At 38.8% G+C, this 15778-nt stretch overlaps 1 long non-coding RNA gene across 3 annotated transcripts in view; it reads left to right on the top strand.

Moving 5' to 3' along the window:
* Window positions 1–15778, top strand: part of LOC135099564 (uncharacterized) — a 226580-nt gene that overhangs the window by 101134 nt on the left and 109668 nt on the right. For 2 of the 3 annotated variants that reach the window (XR_010268142.1, XR_010268139.1), the window contains exon 3: window positions 5568–5625. This is a non-coding gene — a long non-coding RNA (uncharacterized LOC135099564). Of the gene's footprint in view, window positions 1–5567; window positions 5666–15778 lie in introns of all 3 variants that reach the window. The other variant, XR_010268144.1, reaches the window with a different exon arrangement.

Genomic DNA, 15778 nt, shown 5'->3' with positions numbered 1-15778 from the left:
CTGAGATTTAATTTCACATTCGTGGGCCATCATTCCATTATGATATATATATATATATATATATATATATATATATATATATATATATATATATATATATATATATATATATATATATATATATATATATATATATATATATATATATATATATATATATATATATATAATATATGAATAATTTGAAGAGAAAAATAATACAATTGTGCTTCCTCTTCCTATTCTGCGCCATTTTCTCTCCCCTCATCCGTATCCCAAGCTGGCTAAGCCCCTAAGCTTGCTGACTAAATCTTTTGCGAGGTCTGAATATTTGAAATCTAAGTCAGAACCGAAAGAAAGCGTTGATTTTTCATCGGTACTCTTTTACGTTGTAACTTTTTCGTAGAGATTGATCTGCGTGTAAATATGTTGTTTTCTATTTATAAATGTTTTATTGATTGACTATCTCTTTAATGGCATTGACTGATTGTTTTTACATTATAGACTTTTTTTCTTTTGCTGGTGCCGTTGAAAGACACTTTTTGCATCACAGCAACGACGTCGTATGGCGCCATTAGACATCAGAGCACCACCTTGCAATGATGTGGAGTCTGCAAAAGTGACACAGGAACGACGTAAGTCAGGTTCGATTTATTTTAATGGAACACCCGAGCAACGGCTCGAGTACCACGGCAGTTCAAGGACTGACAAGGGCAGGGTAAGCGGTGTCTTATAGAAATGAAACAGTGTCGACCTCATCACATCAAGGTAGCTGAAGGTCCGACTCTCAAGTCCTAGAATATTAGAATGACTCCCTCCTCTTCCATGCAATGATGCAGTTTGTGACTCAGGGCACCTCGACCTCTTTATATGAGTTTCCTGAGAACTTCAAGTCCCAAGTCACCAGTTGGGCATCTCGAGAGAATAGCCCAAGCAGATGATGAAGCTTCTAACATTTGCGAATGTGGAGCTTAACAATCTAACCTTCTATTACTGATTGGATTTATGAAAGCTGATAATCCTTTGCCTTTGTTGTTCTTCCCGAGCCTCTTATGTCCCGTGTCGCAGTTCACAATCAATGCTATCGTTACCTCTCCCCTATGTACTTTGGACTCCTTTCTGCTCCCTAACACTCCTGCGCTAATAACCGTAAAGGGACTGCCACGTGTAGGCCTGACGGCTTATTGCAGCTTTCCTTATTTCTTCTTGTTCTTATGACATTTTAGTCCCATGTTTTACCAAGATACATGAAGCAGCAATGGTCGCCGCAAACCCAGCCTTTGAAATATATACCTTATAATGACACAAAGATACTGATTTGCTTCTCTCTCCCGCCTGCTTTCAGCTTCTATTCAGACATGAAAATCATCAACATTTTTTTTCTACTTAAGTTTTCCTTCGTCCATTCTCTTTGTCTCATTTACATCTTTTTAACTTCAGTGCTACCCTTTGGTGCCTGAAATTAGATCTGTCCCTTCCAGAGACTTTCGAAGCTCGTTAACAGCGACTTACCAAGACACCGTCACTTCTACCTCGTCTTCTTTCTCAGTCTTGCCTCTTGATTTTCTTGAACATGACTCCGCGTTTCTAGAACCAGTTCATGTGCGTTTTGTATCTTTTCATTCCCCTGTTGAGATGAATGGTGTTTAGCCAGGAAAGGGCTTATATTTGTAAACAGATCTGTAAAATTAATGTTGTTTTTAATCGAAATCTCCATTTATCAAGATTGGAGATTAGATAGAGGAATTTTCTATATTTATTAATAGTTCTTTCCGATATGGCACACACACACACACACACACACACACCCACCCACCCACCTACCCACACACACACACACACACACACACAGAGAGAGAGAGAGAGAGAGAGAGAGAGAGAGAGAGAGAGAGAGAGAGAGAGAGAGAGAGAGAGAGAGAGAGAGAGAGAGAGAGAGAGAGATGCACATACGTAAACCTCAGTGACATTTGTTATTGAAAATCCCTCATTTATCTTTCAGCGATACATTGATCTCGCTTCCATTTGTGCGCTGGTAATTTAATCCCGGGGCTGAATGTGCAGCGACAAAAACATTATTGTGCTTAAAAAAAAAGATATATAAATAAAAACTGAAACATTTACAATATTGCAACAAATATACGTCGATTTATTTATTTATTTTTTCTAGGAGCACGACACCGTGATCAAATGCAACATGGGAAGAGTCGAATAGATACTGTTGTGCCTTATAAAGAGAATATATGCTGGACTACATCTTGCTGTCTATAAACTACATGCGAGGGAACTGCATAGGAGACAGCAAGGTGGTGGAAAGTATAAGTGGACTCTAGGCAGGTGTGGTCTTGTGGTGTGTTTGCCTCCTCCCGCGGGAAAGTATTGGTGATGTTGCAGTGGTTGTCTGGGTAAGTGCAGCACAAGTTCATCATGGCGAGATAGTTGCTTTCATGTGCTCATCTTGATTTGTCTTCTTTCATAGTCTTTCTCCGCCTTCTTTTCCTCTTTTATAATCATCATCATCACCGTCATCATCACCATCGTCATCATCGTCTTCATCATCATTGTCATCATTATCATCGTCATCATCATAATCGTCATCATCGTCATCATCATCATCGTCATCATCATCATCACTACCACCACCACCAACACTCTCCTCCTCCTCCTCCTCCTCCTGCTCCTCCTACTCATCATCATCATCACCATCATCATCATCATCACCATCACCATTACCATCATCATCATCATCATCATCATCATCATCATCATCATCATTTCTTCTTGCTGTTGCTCCTCCGATACTATTGAATGATTATTATAACAGTTAGTGATAATATTAATGATTATAACGATATTATCAGTATGAATGTTGATGATGACACTAACGATGCTAATGATAATAATTAATAATAATAATAATAATAATAATAATAATAATAATAGTAATAATAATAACTAATAATAATAATAGTAGTAAGAATAAGTGCAGGAAGGTCTAGCGTGGAGAAAACATTTGATACTCGCACGTGTTATGACCTTGACGGCATCACCTCACCTTTGGGCGTGAGAAGATTTAATCCTTTAGGTGCTTCCCTCAATAATGAAGCTGATTTTAGCAACTATTCTGAATCAGTTCAAAGTTTACCTCATTACTACAACTGCACAGTTCTTGTACTCCTTCTGGTGTCACTAATACACAGCCAAGGAACCACCCCTTAGTGTTTCATTTCACCCATCCTTCACTTGCTCGTCACACACACGCACTCACATACTCGCACTTGAGGCCACGGATGAGATAGGAGCATTGCATACCCTTTCTCGGGTCATCATGTCTGTAAAGAGTTCCAGCAAAATACCAGGAAAGACGAGAGTGTAGAAGCTGCTTTGTGCATGAGGATGTGATGGGATTATTTTCTTATGTATTCTCAATAGTAAAGAGAACGGAAAGGATTACATTTTTCATCTCTTATTCACTAAGCTAAAGGCATTTCTTGGAACGTAATCCTTTTAATTTGGTCTTTTTTGGCACGGTTGAGGAAAACGATCAGCAATTTACAACCATTTATAGCTAATGCGTATAATCCACCTCGTGCCATGAAAGGGAATGGTTGAAAGTGCGTCGATTCTTTCGGCTTCTCAGTATGACGTTGCAAAAGGTAATTGAGGCGAAAAAATCATTCTGCTTCCAAACATGTACCTTCTGCAGCTGAGCGGAGTGTGTCCCTTCCCATCGGAGGATCATCCTGCGTCTCAGCCTCTCCCAGCTGTGTCCGTTTCTCCCCTGTCTCCGTCTGTTTATATTTGTCGCTGAGTTCTCATGTGTAGCAATTGTACACGATTATAACATACGTGTAACAAATTTTTATTTTATTTATTTATTTTTTAATAATCGCCTTTTATACTACAGTATATTTTTATATTATACTACAGTATAGTTTTATACTATGGAGACCTGTGAGCTTACCTTCAGCTGTAGGTAAAGTAATAGTCAGTATTAGCGAAAACATTAGGGAGCATTTAGACAAGCATAACTTGATAAATCGGTCACAGCATGGCTTCATGAAGGGGAAGTCTCTCCTTACGAACTTGTTGAATTTTAATAGTAAAGTTTACGGGGTGGCAGATAATGGGGATACCTATGACATCCTGTACCTGGACTTCATTAAGGCGTTCGACTAGGTACCCCATCAAAGGCTCTTGAGAAATTTTAGGGCGCATGGGATAGATGGGAAGGCGTTGAACTGGATGAGATCGTGGTTAGATGACAGGCGACAGAGAGTTGTAATAAATGGCTCTTAATTCGAGTTGGGTCAAGTAATTAGTGGAGTGTCACAGGGATCAGTTTTAGAGCCATTGTTGTTTTTAATTTATATCAATGATCTAGAGGGATAAGTAGCGATGTTAGTAAATTTGCGGATGATAGCTAAGTTAATTAGGTCTGATTCCGATACCATCGCCTTGTAGGCAGACTTGGATAGGATGAGCGAATGGACAGACAGATGGCAAATCTAATTTAATAATAATAAATGAAAAGTACTTAGCGTAGGTAGAAGAAACCCACACAGTAGGTATCCAATAAACAACGAAAAATTGGTAAATTCAAAATACGAAAAAGTTTTCGGAGTTTTAGCTCTAATCCCTGTCTAAGGGAACGATGCATAGAGGCCAGAAATAAAACAAATCTTTTATTAGGAATAATTTTTAGAACTGCTAAAAGTAGATGTCCCGAAGTGATATTAAAATTATATTTCGAGCTAGTGATACCTCATCTAGACTATGCTTGTCCTCATATTACAGGAAGGATGTAGGGTTATTAGAATGAATACAAAGGAGAATGACAAATGATACAGGGGATGAGGGGGTATTCTTTACGAAACGAGACTGAAGCTTTTTAAATTTACTTTCCTAATAGAGACGTAGGTTAAGAGTGGACCTGATAGAAGTCTTTAAGTGATATAGGGGTTATAACAAGAGTGACGTAAGCAAAATTCTCAGGATCAGTAATGATGATAGAACAAGAAATAATGGGTTCAAGCTTGAAAAGTTAGTTTTAAGAAAGAGATAGGAAGGAATTGATTTTCAGTACAGTGGTAGATGAATTAAAAATGGACTCAGCAACCATTTTGTTAGTGCTGAGTCATTAGGGAGCTTTAAAAGAAGATTAAACAAATTTATGGATGGTGATGATCGGTGGAAATAGGTATGTATGTTTCATGCAGGGACTGACACATGTAGGCCTTCTTGCAGCCTCCCTTATTTTCTTACGTTATGTACTGTGATTCTGGGTTGTGAATGACGGGAGTTTTTAAATATTTTGTGTATATGTTATTTTACAATTTTTTTTTTTTTTTACCCTACAATGAAGTCAACAAACATTTGTGAAAACAAACATATTTCTGATCTAATCATATTCTTTTATTGGGATTAAGTCTGAAAGTAATAATTCTCACGAATATTTGATGAAATCATTTAAACGAGTTTAATACGTACCCACAATGCACCCATGTTAGTTAAAACAATTATATGCCAGTAGGTTCATTTATCCATTCACCCATTTATTTATTTATTTTATTTTTTTTTTCTGCCGGCAGCGCTGCAGCGGCAATCTGGGGAATCGGCGCCTCCACTCAGCTCCTCAGGCGGGCGTGGGTGAGTACTGCTATGAGTGCCTCGACGACGCGTGGCTCAGGTTTGCTACTTGAATTTGATTCATGTATTTATAAACATTGTGGTGCTCTCTCTCTCTCTCTCTCTCTCTCTCTCTCTCTCTCTCTCTCTCTCTCTCTCTCTCTCTCTCTCTCTCTCTCTCTCTCAGAAAAGATCCTACTTACATTATAAATAGACGAGCCTTCACATCAGTACTGCTAGCAACAAGCTTACCACAACTTTCTTCCCTTATATAATATCTCCTCTTCCTCCTCTTCCTCCTCCTCCTCTTCCTCCTCCTCCTCTTCCTCCTCCTACTACTACTACTACCACTGCCACTACCACTACCATTACTACCTTTGCTTCTTCCTTTCCTACACCGACCACTGGTAAAAATATCCTTTGAGTTGAGTGGACGCCGCGACTCTACGTGTGAAGTGCGCTATTTTTGACATCAAACCCTCTTCCCCCCTCGCCCTTCGCCTTTTCCGAAAACCCTCCAGGTCTCTGAAGTAAACAGGGAGAGTACCTATAGGAAGAGAGAGAAAAATGGTGGATCTCCGTAAAGGAAAGGTAAGAATATAGAAAGATCGAAAGGGAGGTTTAAGTGGAAGAAACTGGGTCGACATTTGTAATTAAAGAAGAAGGATAGAAAAAAAAAATGTATATAAAAAAGGATGATTGTAATGATTTGTAGGTGTGTAAGAATTTTAGGTGCAAGTTTTCTTTGTGTGTAAGAGTGAGTGGATAAAAAATCAAACCAACAGGAAAACAAAATATGGCAACCCTTTCTCTCTCTCTCTCTCTCTCTCTCTCTCTCTCTCTCTCTCTCTCTCTCTCTCTCTCTCTCTCTCTCTCTCTCTCTCTCTCTCTCTCTCTCTCTCTCTCTCTCTCTCTCTCTCTCTCTCTCCTTCAATTCTATTCTTCTGTGATCTCTTCCGTTTCCTTCTCCTCCTCCTCCTCCACCTGCAGATACAAGTTTCTTACATGAATTCTTGTATATCCAACTCCTCCAGCTTCTAAATTTGTCTCATTTCTGTTTGATTTTTGTCTGTTTTCTTCTCCTATCTCTTCCGCTTCCTCCTCTTTTCTTCCTCTTCTTACCCCACCCATCCTCCTCCTCCTCCTCCTCATACCACCACCGCCACAAGCACCACCATCACCACCACCACCATAACCACCACCACGTGTCTTTCTCACTTCATTGATAATTTCCGCTTTATCAGCAAATTGTGGATGCTTTGTGGAAGAACCCGTGATCAGCAGTATTAACATATATGAATAAAGATACGGAGTCAAGCAATGATTCCTGGGGTACACGACCTTTCTTTTTTTTTTTTTTTTTTTACCTTAAACTAGATATTTTGTGATGTTCGATGTTTATATTTGGTGGTGTACTCTTACAAACAACCAGGATAGCCATTTTAATATTTACAAGCACGGTCCATTAAGTTCTTGTATTGATTTTTCGTAGTCCACAGTGAGTAGACAGATTCGCCACTAGAAACCAACATGCCTCCCTTCAGAGTTACTACAGCAGTCCCCGAGTCAACTGTGAATGTGAACAGAGGTACCGTACGTGTGTCAGTAACATCCTGCGTAGTCGTTTGTTTGCTGTGAGGGACCCTTATCAGACGCCTTTTACGTAAATCCGGATATTCGTGACATTTCCTGGTCTCCCTTTATCGAAAACGTCAAAAAGATAATGAGGAAAGTCTAGCAAGGAACAAGAAGGTTTATTACGGAAACCATAGAATTAATTGTTAAGTTGTTGTCGTAGAAATATTTCGTCATAACTTTTAGAATAATCTTCTTCACTGGTTTATATACGAGCGACGTCTGAATAAGTGTGTGTGTGTGTGTGTGTGTGTGTGTGTGTGTGTGTGTGTGTGTGTGTGTGAGAGAGAGAGAGAGAGAGAGAGAGAGAGAGAGAGAGAGAGAGAGAGAGAGAGAGAGAGAGAGAGAGAGAGAGAGAGAGAGAGAGAGAGAGAGAGAGAGAGAGAGAGAGAGAGAGAGGGTTCAATTACTTGATCTCTGGGAATTCAATTTAAATCCTCGATTCGACGAGAAACTGAGCCAGAGAGAGAGAGAGAGAGAGAGAGAGAGAGAGAGAGAGAGAGAGAGAGAGAGAGAGAGAGAGAGAGAGAAAAGGAAGAAATGAGGAGAAGGAGGAATACAATGGAATGTAAAAGGAGGAGGAGGAGGAGGAGGAATGTGCCAGTGAACCATGAGCCCCAGCAACCAGTTTAATGCGGTGGGAAGATGATCAGGTTTCTCGAGCAGTGAGGTAATAAGGTGTAGGAACAAGTGAGAAAATTATAAAGAACGTCTCTCTCTCTCTCTCTCTCTCTCTCTCTCTCTCTCTCTCTCTCTCTCTCTCTCTCTCTCTCTCTCTCTCTCTCTCTAATTTTAAATCTTTTTTTATTAACTCAAAGAAGGTTGAGGCGACTTGTTGGAAGTGTTTAAAGTCATCAAAGACATTGATAACATGGACTGCAGAAAGTATTTCAAGATAGACTTTTCAAATTACACGCCAGGAAAGAGCTGCAAAATTGATGGGAAATCCTTCAACTCTCTCGAATAAAAAAAAAAAGAAAAATAGAAAATAAAAATTTCCATCGAGTCGTAAACCTATGGAAAGGTTTCTCGAGATATGATAAAGCACAGCACCGTAGATAAACGCCGACTTGATAAATATTTTGCTCCAAACCGCAAGGTCTGTTATGGCCTTTGTATCAATGTAACTTTATGTAACTCTCTCTCTCTCTCTCTCTCTCTCTCTCTCTCTCTCTCTCTCTCTCTCTCTCTCTCTCTCTCTCTCTCTCTCTCTCTCTCTCTCTCTCTCTCTCTCTCTCTCTCTCTCTCTCTCATTAACCACTTCTTCACCTTCTTAACTATCGTCACGTAGAAGAGTAAAGAATATCAAAGAATTATCATCAGAAGTTGTGTTCACCTAACATGTGAATGTCACGGACATAACTTAAAAGCAGAGTCGAACATTTTTCTGCCTGTCGGAATGGCGCCACGTATCTTTCAAGGTCACTCCAGGATAAAGGGAATGACGTAAGAAAATTAACGAGGCCTCAGATAAAAAGAAAGTGTTTGAAAAGAGATATGACGCAATGAAAATAAATAAATTAGCTGTATGTTCAGAGCGATAATAAAACTACATATCAGTCACTTTTGATAATTCCATAGCTACGTAATTGGTGCATGCTGTTATTCACACACACACACACACACACACACACACACACACACACACACACACACACAACACGTTTGCCCTTCCCTGTCCTGAACAAAGTCTGCAAACTGATACCTGGCTGAAAAATGGACATATCCTCTCTCCTTGACCAAACCGCCGTGACGTGAGGGAGACAAACTGGGTCAGCGAGGCCAGCATCGAGATGAAACATTGGGAGGTGCGGGAAGAATGACGTCACAGGAGAATTAACCTTCCCAGCTGTTCATTAAGCGGCAAGGGGAGGCCAGCGGGTGAAGTGCTGACAGATTAAAGAGAGAATTAGAGAGGGAGAGAGAAAGAGAGAAAAGAGACATGTGACCTTAGCAGCTATACAGGTGGTGGTGGTGTTTTTGGGTAGTGTGTGTGTGTGTGTGTGTGTGTGTGTGTGTGTGATACATAAAGCGACAATATGAAGGTTTACCATAATGTGTATGAGTGTTTTGAGAAGTTTTAAGTGTTTCAGACTTTGTAAAGTTTGTAAAGTTAAGAATCTAGTTTTTTTTTCTTCGCACTGGATAATATGTGTCAACATCCTGATATCATGTGTGTGAGTGTTCTGAGAAGCATTTATGGTAGCAAGTTGGATTAGAGAAGGTCTGTTTTAATTAAATGCTGAATTATAGAAGGTTTGTTAGATTAAATACGTAAATAAAAAAAAATATATATATATATATATATATATATATATATATATATATATATATATATATATATATATATATATATATATATATATATATATATATATATATATATATATATATATATATAAAAACACAAGAAAATAAGGAAAGCTACAGGAAGCCATCACGCCTGCATGTGACAGTCCCTGCATGAATCATACCTACTTATTTCAACCTATTATCTTAATTCATAAATTTATCTCATCTTCAAAATCTCCGTAATGACTCACCACTAGCAGCTTGATTGCTGAGTTTATTCCATTTCTCTATCGATCTTTTTAGAATCAGTTTCTTCCTATCTTTTTTTTTTTTTCTAATATAATTTTGCCATGCTTGAATTCATTATTTTTTTGCTCTACCCTGTTTACTGGCCTTGATGATTTTTGCTTATGTTACAATTCTTATATCTTTATACCATTTAAAAGACGTCTATTAAATCCCCTCTTAATCTACGCCTCTCTATGGAATAAAAAATTCTAAGTTTCAATCTTCTTTCGCAAATAATATTTTTCATCCTTTATATCTTTTGATATATTTTAGACGTTTGTTAACATTAGATGATCTCTGCAAACTTTGTGATACAGTGAAACATGAGGATAAAGTGTATGAAAGTTTTGAGAGTAACAGGTGTAGTAGCCTGATTTAAGAAAGGTGTGTTGAGTAAGAATTAAGGTGTTTTGTTAGAATTAATCTGACGTCGTTGCATGGCTTCATGTACCCATCATATCCCACAGTAGCCCACCCATATCTGGCCTAGAGTCTGATAGAACCAATCAGATTCCCCTGAAATGTCATCCCTTTATGCCTTTCATCTTATTCATTTGTGTCATGAGAGTGTAACGGTAACCAGCAGGTCCGATGGGAAGTAAATGAGGATTATGATGCCTATTTAGCAAGTTAATCCTCTAAAAAAATAAGTGCATATGTCAAACAAATAGGCAAATAAACACTTGTCTGAAATGTGACGAAGCTTTGAGAGATCAGAAGACGTAAGTAGAATACTGTATGTGTGTGACACTGGTAAGGTCACACATTTCCTTTATTATGTGTTTTGTAATTTTAGATTTGATAAGATTTTTAAAACGACCTCGACAAAAACGCCCTTTCATTCACACAATAAATAAACATAAGTACGTTGATGATGTCTTGAGAAGCTCCTCATGAAGTGTTGAGTAATAACTGTAATAATAACTAATATACATGTGATGATGGTGGTGGTGATGATGACGATGGACAACAACAACATTGATAATTATAATAGTAGTACTAGTAGTAGTAATAGTAGCAGCAGTAGTAGTAGTAGTAGTAGTAGTAGTAACTATAATAATAATAATAATAATAATAATGATAATAATAATAATAATAATAATAATAATAATAATAATAATCACAGTGAAATAATCAGTTCCTCTATAAGTATAACTATCTGCGATGCGTGCAGGGAATTATTACGAATAAGTATCAATTATGTTCATATTAATTAACTACAAACTTTGTACGAGATCAAATGAATATTTTAATTACCATCGACTAATTATTTCAGAAATTCATTATATGCCGCGTCAGTAAAATTATTGCAATCCGTGACTTAATTTTTTTTTCTCCACTGTATAGTACTCACCAATCTCTCTCTCTCTCTCTCTCTCTCTCTCTCTCTCTCTCTCTCCTCTCTCTTCTCTCTCTCTCTCTCTCTCCTCTCTCTCTCTCTCTCTCTCTCTCTCTCCTCTCTCTCTCTCTCTCTCATCAAACATCGCAGTAATGCACATGTTGCCATACAAAAAAAAAAAAAAAATGTAACCGCTAATCTAATACCAAGAGTTAATTCCTGGTGTACACTTAACAGGTCGCCAAGGTCACACAGCCAGGTAGGAACATAAGAACATAAGAAATAAGGGAAGCTGCAAGAAGCGACCAGGCTTACACGTGGCAGTCCCCTGTATGAAACACACCTACCTACTTCCATCTGCTATCCCCATCCATAAACTTGTCTAATCTTCTCTTAAAGCTCTCTAGTGTCCTAGCACTAACTACATGATTACTGAGTCCGTTCCACTCATCTACCACTCTATTTGAGAGCCAATTTTTTCCTATCTCCTTCCTAAACCTAAATTTTTCAAGCTTGAACCCGTTATTTTCTTGTTCTACCCTGGTTGCTGATCCTAAGAATTTTGCTTACATCTCCCTTGTTATAACCTTACACCGGAGGGAATCTATCAGGCACAAACCCACGTTTGTCGTCCTTGCTGCCTAACTTTTCACAGCAAATATTCGTAGCTGTCCTTCCAATGGTTTTCACTTTCATTGTGTTTGTTCAAGGTGACAGATAAACTGTTTCAAGTCGCGAAGTTGTATTGATCAGGAGGAAAGCTTTGCTCTGACGTATGTATTGGAAGAGACTAGCTGGTTTCGTATTGTAACACTTTGACTCCTAATGGTGTTTATTCTTTTATTTGAGTAAACTTTATTATTGTACATAGCAGAAAACAAATTACTTACACTAAAGGGAAGAGCCAGCGCACATATTCAGTCGCTTCTTTTATTGAGAGTATTTTATCTTACAGAATTATACGACTAATGGTGCTTATTCTTTTATTCCAGTAAAACTTTATTACTGTACATAGCAGAAAACAAATTACTCACAATAAAGAGAAGATCATTCGTACATGTTCAGTCGCTTCTTTTATTGGGAGTTTTTATCTTCCAGAATTATAATGTAAATCCGGATCTTATTTAACTTAGGAAACTTTACTGGCTATCAAAAAAAAAAAAAAAACAGAAAAGAAAAAGACTAAATGCAGTAAAGAGCTCTGACACGTATCACTTCCTTTCCAGCGGGCGTTATCTTACAAAATTATAATCTAAATTTTTATATTATTACACCTAGGAAAATTTATTACAAAGGAAAGATAAGAATACGTGCCACTAAGAAAGATCTGCTCTATTTTCATTCGCTTCTCTTACTGTAAGTTTTATCTTCCGAACTTACAATCTAAATTTCCACAAGACCATTTGATTACGCTGAGAAGCCACTGCAGTCAAGGATCATCCGCATGTTTCTCATTTACCGCCTCCGTCTTGCCGTCACCTTCCTCGACAGCTTAACTTCTTTGATGTTTCTGTGTAAATTCCACACCAGAAGATTTTTCCGTGAAGACTCCAGTTAAGGTAGTTGTTCCCTTGATAAATTCTTCCAACTTAACATAATTTAATTCGACCTAACCTAACATAACCTCAATTTAATTTAATCTAATCTAATCTAACTAACCTAACCAAAAAAGAATATGACGGAGGGAGTTTATCTTTGTGGCAATCGTTTGCAATGATCATAGGGAAAATTTTACGAGTGGGAAATTATAGTATGTGACCATTTAATCAAAGGGAATGATGGAGTAGTCAAAGCAATTTAGTGTGTTTTAATTTCACTTTCGCTCACTCACACTCGTTAAGGGAAACACGTGTTAAATTGTCATTACCAGTTACTAAAGAACTAAGTCACAGAGCGTAATAGTGATTTAGACTATCAAGTAAATGCGTGTTTTGGTCGCCGTGTTTTATATGAGGTACCTTGTAATTGCAACTTAACATCAAGCTTGAACTTAATTATAAATATTTAAAGTAGTGTTATTAAGTGCCTTAATGTCACTACACTAGAGTTTTTCTTCTGTGTAAATGAAGTTTCTACATATTCCCTTGGACTGACGCTGAGAGATGATTTGACGACGACAAGACTCACTGTTGAGAAATATTGAGTTGAATTTATCTGAGTTCAGTTAATCATATGTAAATTAATCGTGCACAAGGGAAGGCATGAAGGCGTAATTGAAAGACGTTTTTAATGAAATTATAAATTGAAATTAGAAGAGATCATGATAAATTATAATGTGCGAGGCTGATGGACGAAATATTCTCTTAAAAGATATTTGTACTAAAAGATGTTTAGAAACATGTTCTTTGTGCTGGAAAATAATCTGTACTGAAAAACATTCATATGAACAGCATTCACATGAAAATATAACATCTCTCCTGAAAAAAATCATTCACGTTTAAATAAATCAGCTGTAATGAAAGGTACTGAGAAGAAAGATCCTTCAACATGAGCAAAAAAGAGGTCGATATATTGATGTTCGTCCTGCTTCCATGCTTACTGGTGAACGCCGCTCTGATGTGGATCATGTTGTCCAATGTGTGCGTGGATGAGGCGAGAGAGAAACTGCTGCATAAATCCTATGGGCCGTTTTCCTTAGGCTTGGGTACTGGCACATGTAGGCGCTTTTTCTATTTTTTTGTAACCTTACGCCAGTGTCCCTCTCACATTAAAAAAATGTACCGTGGATTTTGCATTTCCAGTAACAGCCGCACACCATCCATAAAAGGGAATTCTAGAAAAACTAGCTTGAAGAGCGTAAAATTTTTCTGCGTCGTTTTCAAGTTAATGATCCAACGATCCCGGGGGGCTTCATTGCACAAGAATCTCTACTTTCTCTCATCCTTATTCACTATTGCAAGCAGTGACCGCTCCTTTCACTCTTTCATCTGTTTTTAATGGTAAGCTCTAGAACTCGGCCAGTTTCTTTTGGCTTTACTCTCTTTCTACGACTTGGACCGCTGAAAGGGAAGAGTATTGAGACAGTTGGGAGTCTTTCTTATTACATATCTCTTGGGACAGAGAGCGGCAATGGATGTGAATTTCTATCCCTTCACTTTTTGTACCCTGAAATTACCTTCTTCACTGAGAAAAAGAGAAAAAGAAGGAAAAAGAAACAAACAACATTCCGATGGTAATGAAAGTAATAAACAAAAAACTTTACACTGCCATAAAGAATAACAGTGTCCCTAGATTAACACATTTGTCCTTGTGCACATAACTTGTCTGCGTCTTTGTCAGTCCGATGGAAGCACACAGCACCTTAGACAGCAGCCCTAGGTGATCACACACGCCAGGGGCACGAAGATGGGATAAGAGATAGAAGGGGAAAAGAATGGGATACTGAAGGGGAAGGGATGGGACACTGAAGGGGAAGGGTGGCACACTGAAGGGGAATAGGATTAGACACTGAAGGGGATAGGATTAAACACTGAAGGAATAGGGACGGGAAACCTAAGGGGAGGGATTGGACACCGAAAAGGAAAGGATTGGACACTGAAGGGGGATAGGATTGGACACTGAAGGAGATAGGATTGGACGCTGAAGGGGATACGGCACAAGGGGTGGGGATGGGACACTGAAGGGGCAGGGATGGGAGGATGGGGGCATGGCAGAGGGTTAACTCAAAGTATTTCATTCGGGGAAGAGAAGGAGCACTAAGTTTGATTGAGTTACCAAAACTTAAAGTGAAGGGCAAGCAGGTGGGAGTTGCAGGTAAGGGGGAAAGGAAGGGAAGGGAGAAGGAAAGCCAGCAGGATGGAAGGTAGATAGAGGGAGGGGGAGAAGTACGTCATAGCTCCATTACTTTAAAATTCTATTACAACTTCTTCCTCGCCCTCAAGATCAACACAACACGTCCTGCTAAACTATCACGCAGCTTTTCCTTTCTACATTCACTCCCACACGATTTCCTTCACCACCAAATCACCTCCCGTCCTCCTCCTCCTCCTCCGCCTCCACGACCCTTCCTCCTTACCCTCATCTCTCCGCCATTCTTCTCGACTCTTCTCCTCCTGCATCGTCCTTACCGCCTCTCCACCGTGCCTCTACCATCTGTACTGACACCTAACTCCTTTACCTACTTCATCCTTCGCCCACCTTATCACGTCCCTCTGCCTCTCCTTGCTTCGTGTTATTGCTTCTCTCTCTGTGTCTACTTTCTTGTCTCGTTGGTCAGTACGAAAGAGGGAGTTTTCTTTTTTGTATATGTGTATGTTATTGTGTTCTCTCTCTCTCTCTCTCTCTCTCTCTCTCTCTCTCTCTCTCTCTCTCTCTCCTCTCTCTCTCTCTCTCTCTCTCTCTCTCTCTCTCTCTCTCTCTCTCTCTCTCTCTCTCTCCCCCCTGCGCTCGCCACTCCCCCTCTCTGGCGCCAGATCAGACGTTCGCTATACACAGGCGAACAAATTTGGCCTCTCATCAATAATAAAACTATTTTAGGGCAGATAAGATACATGTTCGTCTTTCCTTTTTTTTTTTTTTTTTTTTTGCTATGCGTTGTTCACTCGCACCCAAACACCCGGTGATTCTCTCTCTCTCTCTCTCTCTCTCTCTCTCTCTCTCTCTCTCTCTCTCTCTCTCTCT

Source organism: Scylla paramamosain, chromosome 4 (genome assembly GCF_035594125.1).
Source record: "Scylla paramamosain isolate STU-SP2022 chromosome 4, ASM3559412v1, whole genome shotgun sequence".
In the NCBI taxonomy this organism is placed as follows: Eukaryota; Metazoa; Arthropoda; class Malacostraca; order Decapoda; family Portunidae; genus Scylla; species Scylla paramamosain.
Note: the sequence above shows the minus strand (reverse complement) of the source record. Positions and strands in the feature narration are given on the sequence as shown.